Source organism: Ornithorhynchus anatinus, chromosome 9, assembly GCF_004115215.2.
Source record: "Ornithorhynchus anatinus isolate Pmale09 chromosome 9, mOrnAna1.pri.v4, whole genome shotgun sequence".
Lineage (NCBI taxonomy): Eukaryota > Metazoa > Chordata > Mammalia > Monotremata > Ornithorhynchidae > Ornithorhynchus > Ornithorhynchus anatinus.
This window is the reverse complement of record NC_041736.1, coordinates 9,331,438-9,351,901: the sequence shown is the minus strand read 5'-3', so window position 1 is coordinate 9,351,901 and position 20,464 is coordinate 9,331,438. Positions and strand designations below refer to the sequence as shown.

Below are 20,464 nucleotides of genomic sequence, written 5' to 3'. Positions count from 1 at the left end.
TAGCCACTAAGGTAAGATTTTTAATTATCTGAGGATTTCCTTGACCCAGTGTGGAACAGATATTGGCCCTTCATCCAGATACTTGGAGGCTATTTTTCTTTTGCTATATTCTCCACTGCAGTTTCAAAGTAACCTCACTGTTTGGTGCCAGTGAGCATGAGTATAAATTGTTATATTGACCATAAAACCAAAACAGATGTTAAAGTAGACTGTGGTTTGATTTTTGCTATGAACTGTGGATGCTCCTGCAATCAACTGGAATTACTGAATGTGGCTGGAGACATAAAGGCAATATGGTCAGACAGAAAAGGCTTAGACAAGGCTTTGGAAATGATTGTTCCCCAACCTGAACCTTAAATTAAAGCCCCTAACCTTCATCTCTTTGGGCTAGATTTCCCATCTGGTCACTCAGGTAAGAAGCATATTTTGAAACCACCCTGAGCATCATTTACTTTTCAAACCCCAGTAGAACTTGCAAATAGACATAAGTGGATATCTGGAATCACAGAGAGTAGCAGTGTGAATCAGGGATACAGACAAGAAACATTGGAGGTACTTCACACCAGGATGGCCAGAGCTGATTTAGTCCCGTCATTAGAAATACAACCCATTTTTAGTCCAAGATTGATTTCCTTTAAATAGAGTAAATTTCATGACTGCATATTTATCATGTGAGATCCATCATAGATTTTGCAAGCTAGGATTACATGCCTAAACTTCATTAAATAATGAGGTATCCTGCCATCTCTAAGTGCTCTTGGCTTGTTTATTTAGATGGCTAACTTAGTTTTGATTATTGGTTCATATGCCTCATTATGAGCCAATGAATTTTCTCAAAAAATGATAAAAAATTAATAATTGGAAATCTTAGCACTGTACTAAGTACTGGGAATAAAGTACATAGATGAGCTGTAGCTGGTATCTGACATGTAAAGAATTGATTTAATTTCCCTCCCAGATAGCAAGAATCATCTTATATGATTCCCCTGAAAGCAATGTCTTTGTTGGGATTTCCCATTAGTAACAGGGCAACATGAGAACAACAACTGCACTTCTTTTTCATTTACTAAAAAGCACCCGACTTTCTAATATAAAACAGCAAACATTTATTTCATATCTCTCGTGTCTTTCGTATCTGGTTAATAAATATCATAACTAACAACTCCATCTTTAAATTTCCTCTCATTCCCTTTCCCTGCCCCCAGGGGTAAAGGAAGGAAACGTGTAGTCTACTGAGTTCCACAAATTGTCCAGCCCGATCTATCAGGACTTTCCTTTGGAAGCCTGGTGAGCTACTCACCTTCCCCTAGCTCCTTTTCTCTTCTTCGATGTCTCTCTCTTTCTCTCTCTCTCGCTCTTCTCCCCCTCCCTATTGCTTCTTTGAAGGAATCAAAACCAGGTGCTTCAACTTAGCTCAGAATGGTCGAGGGACCTTGTGTCAAACTGACATGCCCAAGGTACCACCACAGAAAGTGCTGTCTACCCTGAAAGAGTCAGTCTGCTCTTGGACAGATTCCCAGAGGCCTGTGTGGAAGAATGAGAGGCTGCAACCGGTAGATTTGGGATTGAAACCGAAGTTAAATCTGCCAAGAGCCTCTGATGCTCCCTCTGTCTTAGTGTGGTGCAATGCCTTTGGGTTATAGGAGCAAATGCTAGGTAAAGCCAATTACAGGGCTGATAAAATCACCCCATGATGTTCAGCAAAACAGTCCAATTTCCTTGTGGCCTTGAAAGCCCCTTTAATTTTTTCTCAGATACAGCCAATTGTCTCAAAATTGAAGGATGAGTTCTATAGCTCTTTTCAGCCTGACCTCAGAATATCATCACTTAGGGGACTTGCTTAAAACCTTAACCTTGTTTTGTGATTTGTATTAGTTCAATTTCTTGGAAAAAGCAACATGCAGTCACCTGGTTTAAATGAAAATGTGATTGGTGAGAAGACAGTTTGCATTTCTCATTTTCATTTGATATTATAAATAACATTTCCACCACAGAAACTTAAAGCATAAGTAGTTTAAATAGGGGCAGAGTCAATATTCATGGCAGTTATATACCAAACCTTAGGAGCACTCATCTAATCAGAACAAATACAGAAGTGGCAAAATTATTCTCCCAACCTAAGTATTGCTATTTGTCCTCATGGTCTTGTAGAAGTCAGCTCAAATAGGCATCATGACTTTCTAGGCTGAGGCAATCTCTCTTGGACTGAAGCTAGGTAAGATAAATGTCACTATTGGCAGTTAATGCTTCACTCCACTGAAGATGTTGCAGTTTCAAAACATATCTCTTTTTTTAATTAGCTTCCTCTTAGTAAAGGATATTTTCCTTCTGAATTGTATTACCCCGATAAATTCAAATACTCTCCCCCCTCCTCCTTCACATCATATTTTATTCTTAAGGTGGTTCAGACCATGTTTCAGCACTTCCCAAAGCACAGTGGCTCTCTGGCAAACAGGCAGGGGTCAGATTGTCCTCTAGACTGTAAGATCCTTATGGACAGAGATTATGTCCACCAGCTTTGTTATACTGTACTCTCCCATATTCGTTCATTCAATTGTATTTATTGAGCACTTACTATGTGCAGAGCACTGTACTAAGCGCTTGGAAGGTACAATTCGGCAACAGATAGAGACAATCTGTGCCCAATAATGGGTTCACAGTCTAAATGGGGGAGACAGACAGCAAAACAAAACAGAACAAAACAAAACAAAACAAGTAGTCTGGCGTAGATATATTAGTATAGTGCTCTGTACATGGAAAGCACTCAATAAATATGATTGAGATTGGGGAAAATCCTGTTGACCTTGGGGCCTTTTTCTCCCTTCTGGTATTTTTCCCGGCACCCAGTCGATGAAGGAAGAAGTCTGGAAATGTGCTTTGTCTTTGATGGTTTCTGTCACTCTGGTAGGTTTCCTGGAAAGTGAATTTATTTTTTCCCTCCAACTTCTCTTTCCATTCTTTGTTGGGAAAAGAGAGATTTGAATCTCTTTAATTGTCACCAGCCACCTGAAATGGGTATATGCACCAAATCTCCCAGGGATTTCTCAACATTCGGCCACTGAACTGAACTCTGGGAAATTCTGGGTGAACCCGTGGTCTCGCAAAGAACGAGCAGACAGCCTGCTCTCCCCCCAGAGCTCACTCACATGCGTGGAAGTGTCCCCGCAAAGTGAGTTTATGGCTACTGTTGATTTGATTCATTTCCATTTAGATCCAGCTGGTCTCACCATCTGGCATTGGGGAGGAGATAAGGATCTGTTTGAAAAGGGGCACCTGAGCCTGGCCCAAGTCTGCCTGGGTTTGGCACTGTGTGAGCTGAATGTCCCTAGGATACAGTGGACAGAAATCTGGCTACCTAGGGTGGCATGGGTAAGACAGGGCCAGAAAAGAAGTGGAAGGATAGAGAGATGAGGGAGTGTCAAAGTGGGCTTCAACTCTGGGGCTGCTGCTGGTTGAGTCCTTCCCTGGGCTGGAGCAGGGTTTAATGGGAGCCCCGGGGTCATGGGAGTGGAACAGCATCTTTCCCTCTTGGCGGGGCTCCAGGGGTCAGGAATCAGGGATGCGGTGGACAGCTATGGCCTATGGGAATGCACATCCAGATCTGAGAGCCTGACCTGGTGAAGCTCCATGGAGAAATGCACTTATACATAGGGGTCACGGAGCATTTTCAAACTCACTTTGCCAGTTTCAAAGGGCTCAGTTTTTCCCTACCTTTGTGTCCAAGATTGTTAAGTCTGTTTTTCATTGTTTTTCTGCTTCAGTCTCTGGGGTTAATGGGGCATGATGAGTTGCAAAGTGCCTATTGGCACATCTGTGAAGGGCTTTGGGTACATCCGTTCTATAATTTTGGCAGTTGTAGGGGTGAGGGAAAATGAAGACTGGCTCCATAGGGGCTGATACTATTGGTATTCCTTTCCCTGGAAGTCAGTGGAGATTCCAGGCAGCAGAGGAATATCAGAACAACATTAATTTCACCAAATTTTCAGCTGAAAACCCACGTCAGAGAATAAATTATTCATAGATGCTAAAGCATGCAAGGAAACTTTAGTAACATAAAATGACTTCTTAAAAACTGTGTACTGAATATATTCATATATAGAAAAATAATAAGGATAATAATAATTGTCATATTTGTTAAGCACTTATATGCCAGGGACTGTACAAAGCCCTGGGGTGGATACAAGCAAATTGGTTTGGACACAGTTCCTGTTACACTTTTGGGGGGGGCGGGGGGCACGGGGAGAGTGTCACAGTCTCAGTCCCCATTTTATAGATGAAGGAACTGAGGCACAGAGAAGTGAAAATTTGCCAAGATTTGCACAGAGATTTGCCAAGGCCACACAGCAGACAAATGGCAAATCCGGAATTGGAACTCAACTCAACTTCTGACTCCCAGGCCTGTGCTCTATCCATTACATCAGAAAAAGAGAGCTAAGAGGGAGGGGGAAAGCACACATCTTTTCCAATATCATGTAGCAGTGAATGAGTTATAAATGCATCTATCCTCCATGTTGAAAGATGCTGGTGTTAACAGTATTGCTATGTGTGTGTGTGTGTGATTGTGTATTATGAACCAACGTTTGGCCTGTCCGCAGATTTTTCTATCCTGAAGTTTGACTAATCTGCGTGTCGTCTGGGCCAGGATCTGCTGCTTGAAGGATTGCTTGATGTTTGCTGGACTGGTTGATGCTTGTAGGATTGGTTGATATTTTTGTTGGATTAGAAAACTCTGTTAGTATTGCAGATGTGTTGTCTGCTGCTGTTTTCCAGCTGACAGTGGATCTTAGAAGACTGTTCAGCACCTCAAGTTTCTGTTGCCTCTTCTTGTCTTAGATGTTACATTCCTTATTCCTGGCAGAAACTCTTCTATTATTCTTAGAGGGTAATGTGAAAGCTTCGAACTCCAAACTGACATTTACCTCTGGTTCTGACAGGTGAAAGAGTTAGCTAATTAGATAAGTGTTGGGTAATTAATTACTCTAGTGAATTAATTAGACTAATTAACATGCCCGGATTCAAGTGCATATTTCATCAGCCAACCCTTTAGATCTCTAACAGTAGCAGATTACTCCAACAGAGATTTATATCCTCATATAGCAGGTCCCTTGGTTATTGGGGCAAGTGCCCATCATATTTCTGAAGTGCAGAATGGTCTTGTAGAATTTATTAAAACAGATCAAGTGCAAATAAGGGATTTATGGGCAGCTTTAATTTACACTTGCTGATTTTTCCCATCTCCTCTGCTGGTGTCGCTCTAACCCTCCCCACTGCCTCCTCTGAGATCAATCCATCCAACCAATGATAATTACTGAGCGCTTACTGTGTGCAGAGCCCTATACTAAGCACTTACGAAGGTACGATACCAAAGAGCTGGTAGACATGTTCCCTCCTTGCAAGAAGCAATCGGAGTATGTGTCAACCTTGAACCAAAGAGCAACTAACTCTTTGACTAATAACATGCGCTTTTTTGTGGAGGTTAAGTCCACCCCTTAACAGTCATGTTAAATGAAGCCGAGATGAGGATGGATTCTACCAAAGAGAATGACAGGTGAACCTGTGCAAGAGGATTGATTTTAGTGCTCATGGTTTGCTTAGTGCCCTTTGAACTGACATATCCTTGTTCCCAGCTAACTAGCATTCCGCTGAAGATACCTGATTGACAGGTGAATTTTTGCAAACCAAATCATACAGCTGGAAAGGCATCTGGGGTCATCCAATCCGGCCTCCTGCCTTCAGGCAGAACTGAAGCCAATCCAAGCTCTGTTCATCTTAAATATTTGTAAGGAAGACTTTTGTGACCTCCATTTGTAGCCAGTACGATGAAGATTTGTAGGTCCAGCTGAATATCTCCCACCTGTACAGTTCTCATCCTCTTTGTGGTTTTTCTTCATGTGTTTGAAAACAGATCTCAACTAGGACCACACTTGACCTTGGAAATCACCCTTGGGTCCTTGTGGCCTAATGGAAAGAGTTCAGGCTTGCTTGCTGTGGGACCTTGGAAAAGTCACATAACTTCTCTTCATTTACAAAATGGAGACTAAATTTCTCGTATTTAGCGATGTGAGCCCCCTGTGAGACAGGAACTGTGTTAGACCTGATGATCTTGTGTTTATCCCAGTGCTTAGCATGGTGCTTGGTACATAAGTGTTTAACAAATACTATTATTAATTATTATTCACACACCCCATCCAAATTGTCACCAAGTCTCACCAATTTTTACTTCAGAAATGTCATGGATCCACTCATTTCCACTCTTCCAGGGAACTTACAAGAAACTCACCTGCTACTAAAACCAGAAGAAAAATTCTCTATTTCTCTTTTATTTTTCTCTTCTTGGCTAGATTTTGATTTCCTGTCTCAGAAAGAGTTCAGCCTTGCCAGAGACATAATTTTGATTTAGGCAAGTGTCAAGGGTGTTTTGCTCAGTTATTTCTGTGTTTACTTATTTAATCATACATTCTAAATTAGTGCAAAATGTGATTTCCCCTACCCTGCAGGCTGAAAGCTTCAAATACAGCCTATCCAATGAGATCCCAAATCTCCTTAATGTCAGAAGTCATCATTGGCAGTTGAAATTTCACTTCTGATACAAATATTGGCTATTGAAACAGTGATTTGTAAGGACAGCTCCTCCTTCCACATTGATTATCATGCCCTGGTATAATTGAATAACCTAAGCACTGTGACTGACTAGATCAAAACAATGGTCTACGGAGTCCAGTATTATGTTCCCGACAGTAAGATCAAGCTGTAGACATGCACAGTGTAATGGCTGTGCCATGTGGGCATCCAACCAAATAAATACCTTCTAATATCCTTTTTCTCTTCTATGTCATAATGTGCCCTTTGTCTGTGAATTTTGCCAAACTTCTCTTAAAACTCTCTTGATATCTTCTATGGGCACAACTTCCATGTGCACAGATTCCAGGGGCCTTGATACGTACTGTGTGAAGAAGTGTGTCTTTTTGTTTGACATTTAATGTACTGGCCAATCAGATGCACTGCTTTAGGAGTTGTTCCTTTGCCTCAGAGTCAGATACGGGTTGTGCAAATGGAAGTTATAGGGTCCAACTCTCCATTTTGAGTGTTGGGGGGAGACAATGGTTTTTCTGGGGGTGGGGGGGTGAGGACCAGGAGGAGGTAGGTTTCAAAATGCTAATGGACCTGAAAGCCAGCATTAGGGCTGGGGCCGGGGTTGGGGGGGAGGGGGTGTCTTTCATTTTTGGGTTCTCTCAAGTCATCAGTCAATCCATGAATGGTATTTATTGAGCACTTACTATATGCAGAGTACTGTACTAAGTGCTTGGAAGCGAACAACATAACAGAATTATGTTCCCTGTCCATAACAGGCTTATAGCCTAGAGAGTCACATCATGTCAGAGACCTGGGATGAGCAGGGCTAGGAGGTCCAGCCAGGCTAAGTGGCCCAACTCCCCTGTTATCCCCAGGGATGACATAAATACCAACATTAATGGTGGCAGTCCGGGTATCGGTCAGTTGCCTTGGAGAGTGGTAATGCTCACCCGGAGACAAAAGCAGCTACCTGCAGGCCAAAATAGCTGTAATCTTGGGCCCTCAAAAAAATATGATCAAGACACACCTGGACTTTGAAAGGAAACATCTTTCCTAATATTTTTCTTGTCAAATCTTGCATGTGCCTTATAGTCTGATGTGTCTCGTATTTTGAGGCAGAATATTTCTCTTAGACTAAGGTTGAAAAATGAGGTTTTCATTCAAACTACCCAAAAGACAGCCAAGACAGTAGGATGTCAGCTGGGGTGTCTAAGGAAAACCTTCCTGGTTATAGGGCCTCCTCACCCTCTGCTGGTCCTGGGCTCTCAGATCACCATGTTTGTCTGCCTGGGAAGGAGTAGGACAGGATGGACATGAAGGAGAATCAGAGCTCGTGTAACATGGGTTTTTACTCCTTGGGTGTTCCCCTTGCCCCGCCTCCTTCCGCTCAACCCAACCCCATTCTTTCTTTTGCAGAAAGGGCCTGCTGTGACTGGCAGGCAGGTGGTTCTTATTTGGAGTAAAATGTTGCTTGTACATCTTTCCAAGGACTACCTCGATGGAGGCATCACAGATAAGGTTTGGGGTAAGTCTGCTTTATGGTGAGGCAGCTAGGAGTTGCTGGGGCAGTGATTAGCTGGACACTGAAGGTGGGAGAAGTTTTATCTGTTCACTTTTTACAGAACCGTATCATTTTGGGGGCATGTCATTGGATAACCAGCAAGGAATATGGAGTGTGATCCTGGAATGTTGAACCAATGTAGCACCAAATCCATCTGAATAGCACAGTGTGAGCCTCTTTGGGTTTGGTAACTGTGATGTGTTTACATGTGTTTTTTGTGGTTTTTTAATGGTGTTTGTGCTCATTATGTGCAGGGATTGTGCTTGTTGAATGTGTCTCTTAAATGTATCTCCTTGTTGTTGTATCTTCCCAAGCACTTAATACAGTCCTTTGCACACAGTAAGCCCTCAATAAATACAATCAAATGAATGAATGTTTACTATGTGCTGAATACTATTCTAAGCACAGTGGCTTTTTTCCTAATCTGTTGGCCCTGTGAAATGATATGGACAGCAGTGGAAGAAGCGGGGACAGAGTGTCACTGAGTCAGGAGAAAGCTGACCCAGGGAAACTTGGAGAATCAGGAGGAATGGGGAGAACCCAGGAAGAAGTAGCGTGGTCTAGTGGAAAGAGCACAGGTTTGGAAGCCAGAAGACGTGGGTTCTATTCCTGGCTTGACTATGTGCCTACTGTAGGATCTTAGGCAAGTCTCTTAACTTCTCTGTGCCTCAGTTTCCTCATACATAAGATGGGGGTTAAAATATCTGTTCCCTCCTTTACACTGTGAGCTTCATGTGGGTTAGGCACTGTTCCTGATCTGATCGTTTTTGTAAACAGTGAGAAGCCTTGCTTCATTAACTCTAAAATGACAATCATTTACAGAACGCCTGGTATTGGGTTTCCTTTTGGTATTGAAAGGAAATCAGCACATCTCCCCGCTCCTCAAAATCTTCCAATGGTTGCCTTTTCCTATCCGTTTCGTGCAGAAACTTCTGCCTATCGCATTAGGGCCCTCAATCAACTCTCTTCCCTCCACTTATCCTCACTCCTCTCTCACTACCATCCAGCCGATATATTTCACTCCTCTAAAGCCAGTCTACTCACTGTGCCTTGTTCTCCTCTTGCTGGCTGCTTTTCTCTTGCTCATGGCCTCCCTCCTGCTTGGAACTCCATCCCTTTCATATTTGGCAGACCAATGCTCTCCCCATCTTCAAAGCCCTACTAAAATCACATCTCCAGGAGGTCTTCCCTGATTAAATCCCTATTTAACCTTCCTTACTAACATTACAACACTTTTGGATCACCTTAGCTTTTGAGCTCTCACCCTGGATACTCACCCTAACCGTCTCCTTCCTATAGGACTAATGTACATATCTTCAAACTTCAATTTTTTCCCTTCCTTGTAATTTATTTTTGTGTCTCTCTCCCTGTCTAGATTGTGAAATCCTTGAAGGGCAGGGCCCATCTCTACTAACACAATTGTACTCTCCCAAACACTTAGTTCAATGCATTGCATGAAGTAAATGCTCAATGAATGCGATTGATTAAAATTGATAAATAATGGGAGCAGCCAGGGTGGTGCCCTTTGGAGGGGGGAAATAAAGTAGTTTACAGAAGGAAATGGCCTTTCCTTTAAAAAGAAATCAACATTCTGCTCTCCTCCCCCCCCATCATTAATCCTCTCCAAACAGAGTGTGGAGTTAGTAAATAATTGAAACTAACCATTGTAGATTTTACAAAATGTATAGCTTGGATTTGGGCTGTGGGTGGTTTGCATAGAGTTCTTTCATTTGCATAAATCTTGCCCAGCTCATGAGAGAAAAATCACTAAACTGCTGTAGGCTGTTGCTAATTCTCCATGGTGCGCAAATAACCAGAAGCTTGTCAGATACCATTCCCTGCTGTTTAACTATTCTGCCATTAACTGTGCTTGTTACTATAAAACCTTGTGCAGAATTTTAAAAATCTGGGTGAGCCCTCTTGAACTATGCATTTATGAACATAATAAACAGTGAGATACCTCAGTCAGATCAAGGGTTGCGTTGAGCCTACTAAAAGCAAAGCACTATACATTAAGATGCTGGAAAGTACAAAAGAAGCAGAACACACATTCTTTACTCACAAGGAGTGTAAGATCTAATAGACTAATGGCCTATTTAAACTGGTATACCATTTCTGGCAGTGGCGGTAGGAAAATTGGAGGACTAGCATGCTGGCTGCCCTTGGTGACATCCATTCTATACACTGTCATTGAGGTCAGGCCTCCTAATAGTTGGAAAACCATAAATTTTGAGACTATGAGGTAAGTGACGATTGCCAGCATTTCGCCACCTTAGGAAATCTATATTTTTTTCATTAAATAACTGTCAGGCCGTTTCAAATTCTGAAATCATTTTGTTGCCTTGGCAAGATCAGATACACGACTTCATTTCAGAAGGTTCCCTCTCCGATCCTCAGAAAAATTATTTTAGACACCTCATATGGCTTCAAGGGGGCTCTATTTAGAAGAAGAAAGCTTAGTAAGATCAAGTGCAGCCTGCAGATGCCATGGGGAAGAACAGTTCAGAAAAATCTGGTTTAATTTATGACAGAAACTCAAGCACTCATTCTCCATATAGCAGGTACCCTGAATAGAAATAGACATGTCTTCGGTGGTTGGCCATCATTGCAAGTTTCATGGAAGATATAAGATTTTAGTGAGGTAATTGAAAGAGTTATGGATACAAAACCTTCTTATACAGGGAGTTGGGGTGTCCTCTGGCTAGCCTGTGATAAAATGAGAATCCATCTGGGGACTCTTGTGGGTCATCTTGGCAAATGACTTCATGGAAAAAGGTTCCACTCTTCCTACTCTCTGCCGGCACCTGTGAAAATGCCTCATTACCAGAATGAAAGTGGAGCCAGATCTCAACAGCTCTTTCCCAGTCCCTGACCAACCTCCCAGACAGCAAATGATGCCGAGGGAATGTTTGGCACATTTAGAAGGGCTTAACTTTCATTCTGGCACCTTAGTCCATCTACATGTAGCAACCAATAAAAAACAAAGGACAAGCCCTTATTAACCTCTCTCCAAATTTGAATTTCATCCCCTGTGTGTCCCCTGCAAATCACAATACAGCTGTTAATATATTGCTGTAAGACTTAGTAAAATGGTGTACATCCTCGTGACAGATGATTGCACTCATCATGCTTGAGCCTAATAAGCAAGGCATATTCTTTGAGCTAGATATTACTTCTTTCACTCTGTCTTCTCCATCTTGGGTTTAGAGGGCTCTTGGCCTACAATCTTCCCCTCCGGTTCTTAATATTGAAAGAGCAACAACAACTCCTTCAGACTTCAAAAGCATAGAATGGTAATGAGTTCAACTACCTGGGGTCAAAAGACTTGGGAAGCACTGAAGGGAAATCAAGACCTATCACCTCACATAACTGGCTATTATCACCTGAGCCTTGCTTATGTTAGGTCAAGAACATGCGGTTTGATTATGATGTTTATTCAAGTAGTGACCTTCTCTGGAGCCCTCACCCCCTCTTTCTGGCTGACAGGCAAAGTCTTACGTGTTGTTTGGAAGTCAGATGCTGACCTACAGCACTGCAGCTGGGTTTTCTCATTTCCCACCCTGCATCTCACTCCTGCAGGGTCTCCTTCCAACATGTTGGCTTCCTGGACCCACTGTTCCCGCAGACAGGGAATGCTGCACTGTAAACAAGGGAGTGCCCCTCACGCTCTCTCTCCAGACAGCTGCACATTTTCTGTTCACTTTCTAACCTCCAGACTTTTAGCCCAGGCAGCAGGAGTACACCTTGGGAAAACTGAAGACATTTTCTGGCATAGAGATCTGGGTTTCTTCATTATCACTGATAAAACACTTATTAAGCAATCACAGGTTCCTCGGGCTGATTCAAGTGAAGGAGACATAGTCCTTGGCCTCTGCGAGCTTACAACCTAAAACAGTCGACCGTGTAGCTGATCATACCATGTAGCTCATCATATTCTCTTCCCTCTCTCTTTCTCTCTCTCTGACTCATAGCTGCTTGTGAATATTCCCTGTGTTCACATATTCTAGTTCACCAAAATCTGTATGTCCCCAAACTTCACTGTACTCCCTGCTCCTCTTTCAGTTTCCTGATCAATCAATCAGTCATATTTATTGAGTGCTTATGTGCAGGGCACTGTACTAAGTGCTTGGGAAAGTACGACATAACAATAAAGCAGACACAGCCCCTGCCCATACTGAGCTTACAGTCTAGAGGGGAAACAGACATTAAATAAATGAATTATGGATATGTACATAAGTCCTGGGGGAGAGGGTTGAATAAAGGGAGCTAGTCAGGGTGACAGAAGGGAGTGGGAAAAGAGGAAATGAGGCCTTGCTTAATGTCAAGAGCCCAGCCTTGGGAGTCAGAGGTCTCGGGTTCTAATCCTGGCTCCGCCACTTCTCAGCTGTGTGACCTTGGGCAAGTCACTTCATTTCTCTGGGCCTCAGTTACCTCATCTGTAAAATGGGGATGAAGACTGTGAGCCCTACATAGGACAACCTGATTACTTTTTATCTACCCCAGTGCTTAAAACAGTGCTTGGCACATAGTAAGCCCTTAAATGCCAACATTATTATTATTAATGGAGGAGATGTGCCTTCAATATGCCTATTATACTGGTAGCACTGTGCTTCAGAATCCTTCTGCACATTTACGACAGCAAAAGACCCCCATTTTTCATCTTTGAAATCAGGTGGGAGTTGAAATTCCAATCCTTCCTGCCTGAGAAAGGGCCCCACTCATCTCTGTCAGTGCCTCTGATGAGACTTTTCTGTCCAGCCATAATGACGCTATCATTTGGTCCCTTGGCTAGCTAAAGAACAAAAGAGAAGGAGGAATCCCCCTGTTAATTTCACCAGCCTTTCTGTAAAGTTCCCCTCTTTAGGATGGCAATAAAATGCAACTAACTACCAACTTCTCTCACATCTTTTTCTTACAAAAACAGGATGCATTGGCTAGAATGTTGCCTAGCTCTAGGTGATGATCTGCATCAGTCAATCAATGCTTGGGCAAAAAAATTCAAGAAAAATAGAGAAAATCATTGATTAGCCAGAAGGAACAAATCACCACAGTAAGCGAATGAGCTTGGGTTCAAGGATACTTATACCAGATTTCATAGGCTCTTAGTTGCCATTTAACCTAAACATGTTAAGTAACACGAAAGCCTCAAGTCATGAATATCTCCCTGGGGAAATGGATAACAAGGCTTGTGTTTTGCCTCTCTTGTATAAATAATTATGGATTTGTTAGTTATTATTATTATGGTTGTTATGGAGTCCTGTGCTAAGCCCTGAGCTAGGTGTAAAATAATATCCCAAACATTTAGAGCAATGCTTTGCACTCAGAAATCATTGCTTGATGGATAGGTCCTGGAATGAACCAACTACCAATCCAGGATACTTGGACTTTTTCATTCTAACACCACCCAATCACTGAGCACTTACTGGGTGCAGAACACTATACCAAGCTCTTGAAAGAGTACAATACAGTTAGCGAACACAATTCCTGCCCCGCACCCTCTGCTGTTCCCAAAAGAGAAGCTGCAGATCTGGAATTGTGTTGTGTGACCGCTCTGTGTAACATAGAATTGGCTACCCCACCTTTGTTGTGAAGAAGGATTCGCTTCCTCTGGGCCTGTGCCCTTTCCTCACAGTTCCTTCCTTTCTGAGACAGTGGAAATCTCTCATTTCCCTCAGAGCTGAACACAATGAAGCCTCCTGGCGTCACGCCCCTGTCCAGTTTGCCCTCTGCTTTCGAGGTCAGCGAGGGCTGGGCAGGGGAACACAGACCTTTGGGAGGCCAGCTGAGAGGGGCAGGTTCTTCATTTTGGCTTCCACACCAGGCACTTCCATTTGCTGAGGGGAGCGTTGAGCTAAAGTTCTGCGGCTTTGTTGTTTTTCAGGAAGCCTCACAAAATCTCCTTCAAGGCAGTTTGAAGACCTTCCTCACTCCCCTTGGCCCTAAGGAGAACAAACAAACAAACAAACAAAAAAGACTTAGTTTGATGATGGGACTGAGACTGAGATTTTAATGACCTCATATCTGATATCTCGCTGAGCTATGGAGAAGCTGTGTAGGGAGGGATGGGCAGATTAAAGAGGGCTGCTTCTGACCTCCTCTGTTCATGAGGTTGATAACTTGAGGCCATAAAGCAGCAGGTGGTGTAAGTGAGGTGGCTGGAATAGCTGCTTCTCTGTCATTTCCCTAAAGGGATGGGCAGTGGCAACTGCATAATGGGACTCTGGGAGTTTTCCATCCCTGACAGGGAAGCCCTGCCACTGTGCCTGTAGTTTGCAGTACTGGATCTCCACTCCCCACCCTGCAGTGAAGAGACTCCCAGTGGCCTAGCACAGGCAGTGGTGGAGGGGAACAATAGTAAATCTCCACCCTAACCCTTTCTCCCCATTTTCCTGCTGCTGCTCATTTCTCCCTGTTCCTCTTCATATTTCTTTCTCATTTCCCTTCCTTCCTCCCCGTGCCTCTTTCCTACTTCCCCTCTCCCACTGTCCTTGTTCCCTCTTCTCCTTTTTTCTTATCTTTTTCTGCTTTCTCTCTGGCCCTACCCCTGCGGGATCCCACCCCCATCTCTCAAAAAGTGACTAGATCTCGGTTTGTTTTGAACTAGCAGAATCTCTCAAACTTGGCTCTCTGGGTCATTATTTAGTAATCTTTCCTTCTGAGATCCAAAACCAGAGGGAAGATTGTCTTGCTCAAAGAAATTAACCACTGATTTCTGGGGTGCCAAGAAGCCATGAGAGGGTAAGATCATGGGCCAGTGAGAGGAAGGGAAGCCGTGATTACACTTGGGTTAGAGATGCAGCATTCCAGCCCAGAATGGACCTTCTGATAAAAAACAGAGTCTACAGAGTTTGCCCTTTAGAAAGTTGAGCCCTTGTGTTCTAATTCCGGCTCCACCACAGACATCACACACCATCTGCCATGTGACCTTGGACAATTCACTTCACTTCTCTGTGCCTCAGTTACCTCACTTCTAAAATGAGGATTGAGACTGCAAGCATCATGTGGGACAGAGACTTTTTCCAACCCAATTTGCTTGAATCCACTCCAGCACTTAGTATATTGCCTGGCATATAGTAAGCACTTAACAAATACCACAGTTATTTCTATTATTATTATTCCAAACTCTGGCTGTCAGGCTTCAGCTTGGCAATTGCACTGTTGTCTCAAAGATTACACAGCTTATAAAGCCAAGAGAAAATGGTGGCCATCTTTAGTCACATTGATCTTGTGATTGAGGCCAGGGAGACCTGGAGAGGACTGTGCGCCCCTGAAAGGCCTCTGTGTGTGTTTGTGGGAACAGAAAGCTCATTTCTCCCTGGAAGGGCTCACTGGCAGAAGGCTGGAATCATATAGATTGAAAAACCCTGCTAGAATGAGATCCCTACCAGCCACCTAATCGCCTCCACATCCCCTCCGCTCTGTCCATCTGGCCCTTTGAGGCCAAGTCTGACTCCAGAAAGATGTATTGTCCGGACCTGGGTAGTTTATGTTTCCCTGGATCTGCTGTCAAATGCGCTTGCTCTAGAAATGAATGGCCTGATAATAGAGTCAAAATTCAATTACTCAGGGGCTGGTTTTATAGGCCCTTTGCTTCTTTCCCTCCACCTCTCTCCTGCTTCCTCCTGCCCTGTGGCAATTCATCTCCTTTCTGAGTCTTCCACCGGGAGAGGATAGAAGTGACATTCAAATCCATCAGGTTTGCAGCTTGATGAAAGTTGAGGCTAAAATGAGTATTTGGATTATCTGGGTTGGTCAGTTATCCAGGTAATTCTTGATCCCATTAGTGCTCTCAATTGAAACCTGATTATGATAATGAAGGAGTTTTCTCATCGAGAATGACAGACGAATAAAATCCCGGGACTTCAAGCCTGAGTGAGAATCTTTACAAAGGAATTGATTCTAGTGCTAGTGGCTTGTCACTCATACTCTCTCCTCTCTGCCGGTTATGTTTCTGGGAAGGGCTCAAAGTGCAAAGAAGGAGTAGGACAGCAGGGTTGCAGTACACTGGGAAGCACCCTTTTTTAGTCACTTACAGAGAATGTAAATAGAATATAAATGTAAATGTAGAGAAGCAGCATTGCTTAGTGGAAAGAGCATGGGCTTGGGAGTCAGAGGTTGTAGGTTCTAATCCCGCCTCCGCCGCCTTATCAGCTGTGTGACTTTGGGCAAGTCACTTAACTTCTCTGTGCCTCACTTACCTCATCAGTAAAATGGGGATTAAGACTGTGAGACCCCCGTGGGACAACCTGATAACTTTGTATCTACCCCAGCAATTAGAACAGTGCTTGGCACATAATAAGTGCTTAATAAATACCATCATCATCATTTACAGGCATGTAAATCAGATTTTTCATTAAGTAAAATTAGAACAAATGTTTCACTCCATCAAAGGTATGTTTTTTCTCCCCCTTGAATTGAAATGTTGTAATATGTTTACCAAAGTACTAGATCAAGTAACTCTAAAGTTGGAAATAAATTAGGTGGAGTATTTGGGTGTTGAAAACTAATTGTTCCCAAATCTTATAATCTCCCCAAATAGATGCGTTCCTGAGATATGTCTTATCTGTTTATAGTGAAAGAATTCTGCTTTTTGTGCTTCAAAGTTGAGAGGGATTAAAGAAAAAAAGCTCCTGGAAATATATTCGCAAATCCACATTTTACCCATTGATGAGGCGTTGCAAACAAAGGTAACAGGTGCTGGTGGGAAGTGAAGTTTTGCAAACACTGTTAGAAATCCAATTATCTTCCACAGGAAGCATTTGTGTAAAGTCATTGTTAAATAAAGGTCTGAGGCTCATGGGAGAGTTACAACAGCAATTTATATACTAAGAAAAGGACCTTTGAGAATTCAGTGTTGTGTGTGTATTTAACTATTTATACAAGCCTCCCACTGTGTGGGCTTGTGAAGGGAATTCTCTCTCTGATTCTACCTTTTGTCAGTAGAGGAAGGCCTGGAATTGGGGACAGTGGTATGGATTCACTTCTTGCTCAGATCAAAACCCAACTTTTAAATTAAGCGATGGTAAGAACTAAGATCCTTTTGCCGACTTGAGCATCTGATTCATTCACAAGGAGGAGGGGGACGGAGGCCGGAGATGGGCCTCACTGTGAGTGATTTTAAATTTTGGTTTTGATATATTTCTTTGTTCTCCAGCAAGGGAACTATAGGCCTCTTAATTTTGGCCCTTTCATTTTGGTTAGTGTTTGATTTTAGTATTCATGGGATTAATGGTAGCCTCCTGTGTGTGGCATTCAAGTGCTTACTGTACTAAGCACTGGGCCAAATGCAGGATAATCAGGTTGGATGCTATCCCTGTCCTACATGGGGCTTGTAGTCCAAGGGGTGAGGAAGAATAGATACTGAATCTCCATTTTACACATTAGGAAACTGAAGCACAGAGACATTAAGTGACTTGCCTGAGGTCACACAGCAGGCATGGGGTGGAGCCGCAACTAGAACCCAGGTACCCTGACTCCCAGGCCCCTGCTTTTCACACCCAGCCACTTCAGAAAGGCTAGACTGCAGGCAAGGGAAACTCAGGAATCATTGGCTTAGGAGCTGCAACTCCCGGTGATTCAGAAGGAAGACCTCCCTTTCCTGGACTGGATAAACTGGCAACAGCGTCCTCTCCGTCATCCTGGGAGAAAACCAGAACCCTCTCCTTGCTGCCTTTCCGACTCTACTAAGGACTCACCTCCCCCAGGGAGCTTCACAATTCATCCCTCCTGAAGAGTCCACTTCTTGATGTATCTGTTAGTTGGCAGTTATGGGAAGAGCACTTCTCTGGAAATCCCGAGTACTGGATTCCATTCCTAATTCTGCCTGTAGTTGGCTAAAGGGAGCTGGGTAGCCCAGGGGATAGAGCACAGGCCAGAGTCCGAAGGACCTGGGTTCTAATCTCAGCTCTGCCGCTTGTCTGCTGGGTGACCTTGGGCAAGTCACTTAACTTTTCTTGGCCTCAGTTGCCTCATCTGGAAAATGGGAATTAAGACTATGAACGCTATGTGGGACAGGGACTGTTTCCAACCCAATTATCACATATCAACCTCAGCTCTTGGTACAGTGCATGGCACATAGTAAGCGCTCAACAAATACAACAATTATTATTATATATTAATATATTATATGTTTTATTATTATAGTATGTAATAATAATAATGGTTTGATGCCCCTCCCCCACCTCAGTCGGCCGTGACAGCAGCAGCAGAGAATTGGCAGGCTACGGAGATGCTGAGCCTAGAACTGTGGGCCCGGAGCTCTTGCCCAAGTCAAATCCTGACAGCTCAAGAAGCCTGACCTGAATTATTAAGATTATGCGGGTAACTGATTTAATAGGGAACGGATGCCACCACATTGCAGCCGGCCAATAAGCAGATCTCTGCAGTGCAGTTGGTGGAGTCTTTTCGGTGGCTTTCTGTCGAGCAGAGAATCCTTTAAGGAGAACGCAGTGAGGTTTCTGCAGGAGAAAATAGATAGCCTGCTCAACCCAAGCCTTAGTTGACAGGTAATAAAGTTAGAGACATCCAGGGCCAAGAGGTGGGGGTGAACATTGGCTCCCCCTCTCCTCCAGCCCCCTGACTTCCCCCCGCTCATCCCCCCTCTTCTCCTGCTGTAGTCCATTGGTGACTTCTATGTAATAGAGTTTTTTATATCTTCCCTGGACAGAAGGACCTTCTGGGAGGTCAGAAAACAGACGCCGCAAAATGTTCGCTTTAAATGTGTTTTGGCAAATATGCATTAGGCACTGGCGGGCGTTCCAGTCTAGCGAGATCAGATTGCTCAAATTCTATGCTCTCGGCAGTAAAAGAAATCAAATGCTTTCTTTCCTCAGTGCTGCTGAGATATGAAGAACTGAGCTGCAGTAAAATTTGAGCCATCTAGCTCTTGTGGCTGCCTGGTCTAGAATATTTGATCCAAGGGTCTCCCCAGTAGCTTGCCATGCCACTGAAAGATGGCAGGGCCTCCCTCCCCCTTGTTCTGGCAAAATCGAGGCGTGGTGACCCAGTGTGGCTCTTCCAGAGATGCAGACTCCTTAGCAACTGGTGCTCATTGCGCTTTAGGCCCAGCTCCTAGGCCCAGCTCCGTTTGTCAGTCTTGTGATTGTTCTCAAATCTGTTTGAAATCTCAAAGGTGAAAACCCCAAAAGAGAAGGACTCAGCCCAGAGGTCAGAGGGTTGGGGTTGTTGCGACAGTTAATGGGGAACATGTTTCTGCCACTCTTCCAGACTGGGGATTTGAAAGCCTGGTGGCCCTGGGGTGTGCAGAAGGTTGAACGGACTTTGTTTCAGTGATGGTGATGGAGGGGGAGTGAAGGGGAAGAGAGAGAAAGAGAGTGCAATTTCCTCAAGATGGAGAGATTACTTGCATGGGGGTTGGTGGTCTCTGTCCATGGCTTTATTCAGTCGTATTTATTGAGCGCTAACTGTGTGTGGAGTACTGTACTAAACACTTGGGAGAGTACAGTATAAAAATAAACACATTCCCTGCCCACAGTGAGTTTACAGTCTAGAGACTGAACTATACTAGATGACTATACTTTCAGGATCATTTCTATAGTATGTTATTAGAGAAGTGAGATTGAAAGTGATGAGATGGCTTAATGAGTCTATCCCAGATCTCCAAAACAGCACAACTAATTTTAAATTTAAAATCACCTCTCCTGGCCACACTGGTCATGTACAGTACAACCATTTTCCTCTGTCCACACATCATCAAGAGAGGAAGGGAGCCTTGATACCTTTATTGACAGCCTGGGACCAGAATAGTACATACCAGCCAGGATTAAATGAGTAGCCCAACATTTAGGAAGAGGAGCGGACAGGGTCTGGGGTTTGAGACAGATTCTGCCTGTCCCTGCTTCCTCAGGATAAACAAGGCCTTGGTTCCCCCAAGGCTGGATATTTGTACCTGAACATTTAACAGAAATCAAAGTAGAAAATTCTATTTCACCTTTCAGTCACCCATCCAATGTCCATTTATTGAGTGTTCACGGAGCCAGACTTTGAATGCCGGACACTCACAAGACTCAGGTGTCTTCTTCATTTTCCTTTTCATAAGCATTTATATTCGCAGCTGCCGCGGCATCCCAATCTATAGCCGATTAATTTTTGAGCGAGGTGCTCCTCTGAGCTTTACTTCACCGTGAACGGAAAAGATTTGATAAATAAGTAACCATCACCCTACGCTTATTTATGCAGCACACCTCCATGTGCCAAGGACTGTCCTGGGCACCGGGGAAGAATCCTGTACCAAGGAAGTTCACAAATCCATCTTTTCTCTGGGAGGAGCTCGGGCAGGGGTTGTGTGCCCCTTTTCCCAGGACTGTTTAA

At 43.6% G+C, this 20,464-nt stretch overlaps 1 pseudogene; it reads left to right on the top strand.

Annotated features, from left to right (window-relative positions):
• The first annotated feature begins 19,661 nt into the window (after positions 1-19,661).
• Positions 19,662-19,750, top strand: LOC114814458 (annotated as a pseudogene).
• The last annotated feature ends 714 nt before the right edge of the window (positions 19,751-20,464 follow it).